This window comes from Berghia stephanieae, chromosome 2, assembly GCF_034508935.2.
Source record: "Berghia stephanieae isolate SIO BIC M18660-M18661 chromosome 2, UCSD_Bste_1.3, whole genome shotgun sequence".
Classification (NCBI taxonomy): Eukaryota; Metazoa; Mollusca; class Gastropoda; order Nudibranchia; family Aeolidiidae; genus Berghia; species Berghia stephanieae.
In genome coordinates, this window is record NC_088361.1 from 21,552,880 (window position 1) to 21,557,879 (window position 5,000).

The window sequence follows — 5,000 nt, forward strand, 5'->3', positions numbered from 1 at the left end:
GTACGGTGGGAGAATGTGAGAAAAGAGCTTCTTCCGAGGACTCAACCATGCACCGACCGAGGCTTGAACCCAGGACCTTCCGATCCGAAAGGGAGTGCCATACCAAAGACCACACAACCGCATGAGTTCAACCCTCTCCCCTTAAAAAACTTGTACCGGGTGATTTTTTTAAAAATCGTGAGAATTGTGTTGTTATTGTCAAAATAGTTTATTTGTGTTTATTATATCCTGATTTTCCTTCTCCGTGATGTACGGACTATTTTCAACGTGTGTGTGTGTGTGTGTGTGTGTGTGTGTGTGTGTGTGTGTGTATGGCCTGTGAGGTGGATCAACCAAAGCGTCCCGTTTTCTACGAACTAAATTCCGTTTTAATAAAAATCTATTTACGTAGTATTTAATTTGTCGTCCGTGTATGTATGGATTACCAAATTACCATGTTTGATGAAGCTCCAATACATAATAATATTATTCTGATACTGTATCAGTGATCTGCTCTTCACACTGGAACCCGATACGTTTCATCGAGATGTTGTCATCAAACTGTACTTTTCTGGTGTCAGTGTTAAAATCAATACACACTCAAAACTACCGCCGTGCATCCACAAAACACGTTTTTATTTAAATGTTTGGCCAAAAAACATTTACGTTAAGTAATTACAAGTTAACTGCTGTAGCTACTCTGGAAAAACACGTATTTTAAAATTTGGCCAAAAAACTCGCTCTTCAAATATCGATCGATTTAAATGACTTTCATCTTGGCAACAAAAAAATAATTAAAAAGAAAACAAAAAAAAAAAAAAAAAAAAAAAAACCCTCTCAAATCGTGGATGGAACCAGGCGAGGTAGAGAATTTATGACAAGATTGAGGTGTTTTTTTTTTATATCGATCGATATTTGTAGGGCTGGTTTTATGGCCAAATGTTAAAATATGTTTGTCTTTTCCGAGTACCTCAGTTAGCTGGTTATAATCGATTATTTAAAAAAAAAAAGATACATATGAAGTCTTAGGTTTTAGAGTTTTTAGCAAGTTTGAGATAATCGTATTCGAATGAAGGGAGTGACGATAGCTCAGTGGGAAGAGCACTCGCTTCACACGCAAAGGGACCGAGATCGATCCCGGGTGCAGTTTGAGATTTCTTTTTCTAACCCCTCTGTTCATCCAGCAGTGAATGGGTAGCTGAATCTGTTTGATCTGTCGGAAAGTACTTTGCAATAGACTGCCGTCCTATCCAAAGAATCGCAAGCAATTGCTATAGTCCGTTTCACGCTATATAAACCGGGATAAACTCCATGGGCTTCTTGGCTCTGAAGAACTTTAATTAAAAAAATTCGAATGAAGTTTGAAATCGAGGTTTTCTGACAAAATGTGACCTCTCGTCTCCAAACGGTATTAAGTCGGGATGATAAAGATGCTGAAAACGGAATATTGTAGCCATAAATATCAGACTTAGGTTGAGTTTATTCGCTTTTTAGAGGAGAAGGAATATCATATTTTAGAGTGCTATATACCAACGTTTCTTATTTTTGACCAGTTTAAATATAATTTGACTTTTTAGCATCTTATATCTGTACCGTCCCGACATAATACCGTTTTGAGACGTTGGGACACAAATGAGAGAGAAAAAAAAGCGTTTTGTGCTTGTGTAGCGTTCGTTGTAGTCTCGCATTGTTTTTGTTTGACAATCTGGTTATGAATAATTCTCGAGTTTCTATTCTATGTCAGTCTCACACTGATGATGTCAGGAAACCATCGAAGTTGATTCATTATTACGTTGTCTCTGTCATGTTTTAGTTTGTTTGTTGTTTTCTTCACTATTATTATTATTATTATTATTATTATTATTATTATTATTATTATTATTATTATTATTATTATTATTATTATTATTATTATTATTATTATTATTTAGTTACTCGCGCGACACAATTGTAGCAGAACGATAATAATTTGATAACAAGAAATGTGAGTAGAAAAGTGCCAAAAGATAATAAATTAATAACAAGAAATGTGAGAAGAAAAGTGCCAAAAAATAATAGAGAATAAAACAAACTGCGGCCATGAGGGTTCGAACCCACGATCCGACTGTTACGGCAACTCCGTCTGTCACGAGAGAGGCGCTGCGCTATACAATCGACGCCATTCTAACGCAGACGACATTTATGTAGATGGACCTGCCTTTTGAATACGCCTGAAACAGCATTTGAAAAAAGATTGTCTTAAAGTTTTATGAATTTTGTATAAAGACAAAGCTGAAAGGAAATACAATAGGAATCCACTCTAGAAAATCAGTCTCATCGGCTTTTGATCGCTCGTGCGGCTATGTGGTCTTGTGGCATGACACTCGCTTTCGGATCGGAAGGTCCTGGGTTTGAGCCTCGCGCTCGGCGCATAGTTGAGTCCTTGGAAAAGGCTCTTTACTCACATTCTCTCACCGTACTCAGGTGTAAAATGAGTACCTGGCCGTTAACAGCGTTGTCTTTGTCCGAAAAATTGTAATATCGCCAAACAGGCGTCATGCCCCGTCCTACATGTTAAATGTTGCTGTTGACCAGGGACCCCCTGTAAAGTGCTTTGAGCACATTTAGTGGATATTGCGCTATATAAAGCTCATTAAAAAAAAACCATTGCTCCAATTTGCCATGTATATTTACGGAATTCAGTATATTAATACACCTACCTCTGTATAATTTTCCTATCACATTGTGAATGGAAAAAGTCCGTACATAATGCCTTTTTTTTTTTTTTTTACTGGAGTTCAGTGCTCAGATAGGGGTCGGCCGATGTGTTCGCAGGTCTGCCAAGTACTACGAAAAATTCGTAGAAATACGAATTATCGACTCCAACTAGAAAACTGCATTCGCCTCTTTGACTCAATAAAATCTTGTTGAAAAGGAAAGTTTAATGCTTAGAGACTATACTTAGGACTAAGGAGCATTTGTTTGGATCTTACGGAAGGCAAATTATTTATTTATAAAGCGATTTAAAGTGACTTTATATATTTTTTCTCCCTTTGGAAACTACGAATTTTTGAAATTTCAAGTTGGCAGCTCTGTGTTCGCGTAAAAGCTCAGTAAATGTTTACCTCCTGAATTATACGCAACCCTGGTTTAAAATAGTGCTTTAGTTCGTGTGCCTTGTGTGTTTGTTTGTTAAGAAAAGAAAACAAGAAGTCCCGAAGTTGTCACACAAAGCTTACTCTTTCTCGGTCTCTCCACTCCCCCCCCCCCCCCCCCCCCCCCTTTTTTTTTTTTTTTTTTAATTTCCCTCGTCGCATAGCAACTCGCTTTTTGACGGAAGATCCTGGGTTCGAGCCTTGCTTGGCGCATAGCTGAGACCCCGGAGAAGGATCTTTACTCACATTCTATCCGGGTAAAATTATTATTCTACGTTTCTCTGAAGAAGACTAAGAGCTGAAACTTCGTTTACTTTGTGTTGTATCTTTTAGACGAGTCATATTTATTCCCTTTGTTTTACTCTCCAAGTTGTGCTGCTATGTGGTCTAGTGGCATGACACTCACTTTCGGATCGGAAGGTCCTGGGTTCGGCGCATAGTTGAGTCCTTGGAGAAGGCTCTTTACTGACATTCTTTCACCGTACTCAGGTTTAAAACAAGTACCAGCGTTGTCTCTGTCCTTTAAAAAAATGCAATATCGCCTAACAGGCGTCATGTCCCGTCCTAAATGTTAAATGTTGCTGTTGACCAGGGACCCCTTGTAAAGCGCTTTGAGCACGTTGAATGGATTTTGCGCTATATTAAACCTCAATTTTTTTTGGTTTGTATATGCATACCATCTCATCTCTGCCATCTCTGTCTGTAGTGATTGCTCCATACCATGCACTTCTTTTCGATCACTAAGTATCGTGCTGACTGACAGACCCTTCCTTCAGATTTTAGGATATTTATGATATAATATGATGATATAAGTCCAGATTTATGCAGGCTTTTACAGCCCTTTATCTGCTCTTGTGCATTCATGAACGTATTTAATTCAAGTCTCTCAAAACTGGGCATGCCACATAGTGGAAGGAGGTGTCTGAATTTAACTTTACAAACAGTATTTTTCTGTTTCACAATGAGCATCAAGACGGCACTTGAATGCCTGCAATGAAGGGGCGTCGACAACTGTTGCAGGGACGTCACTCGGGAGTTGACGTATCAAATGTTTATTATTCAGTATTGTTTCTGTTGTTATAATGGAAGCCGATCCGATCCTAATCAACGTGTAGTTTAATCATCCTATAGTCTAGTAAGTGCCTTCAGATATCGAATTACATCCCGCATGGTGTACAACACGTAATCGTTTGAATATCGATACCTCTTAGTGGCTGACGACGCTGTACTCTGGAAAAACAGCAAACTCTTATTTAAAAATTTGGCCAGAAAAAAAAACTCGCCCTTCAAATATCGACGGATTTCAGTGACACGCATCTTGGCCAAAAACTCTCAAACCTGGGACTTAGTAGACGGACATCGAGAAGTCCCAGGTTTGAGAGTTTTCGCCAGAGTTATTTGAATCGATCGATATTTGTAGGACGATTTCTTTTCTTGCCAAATTTTTAAATTCCTGTTTTGCCAGAGTTCGACAGTTAACTGGTTAAGCCATTTAAAGCCCATTGGTCGCCCCAGCGGCTTTCCAGGTCAATCGCGTACACGGGCCGTCGCCGTGTCTTTTGGTTGCCGGATGCCTCGCGTGAATTAGTGCACGGCAACTCGTTCCATTTCTTTTATTATTATTATTATTATTATTATTATTATTATTATTATTATTATTATTATTATTATTATTATTATTATTATTATTATTATTATTATTATTATTATTATTGTGTTATTTAATTGTGCTTCGTACTTTTTTTTTCCTTCTAAATGTCCCTATACAAAGTAGAAGGAATGGCTTTCATGACACGGTTTCATCGACATCGAGCTGTTCTGGGTCATTGATCCTTTTGCGTGTTGTGTTTTATATTCCGTACACTTTTCACAAACGTGTCCGCTTAG

General features: G+C 38.1%; 1 protein-coding gene across 5 annotated transcripts in view; it reads left to right on the forward strand.

Annotated features, from left to right (window-relative positions):
* Positions 1–5,000, forward strand: part of LOC144964486 (sterol O-acyltransferase 1-like) — a 51,198-nt gene that overhangs the window by 11,224 nt on the left and 34,974 nt on the right. The window contains exon 1 of one of the 5 annotated variants that reach the window (XM_078898852.1): positions 4,885–5,000. This exon is cut by the window's right edge and continues 601 nt beyond it. The exons of the other annotated variants lie outside the window; for them this stretch is intronic. The gene's annotated coding sequence lies outside the window, so the exon portion shown is untranslated. Of the gene's footprint in view, positions 1–4,884 lie in introns of those variants that run through there. 5 annotated transcript variants of the gene reach the window in all.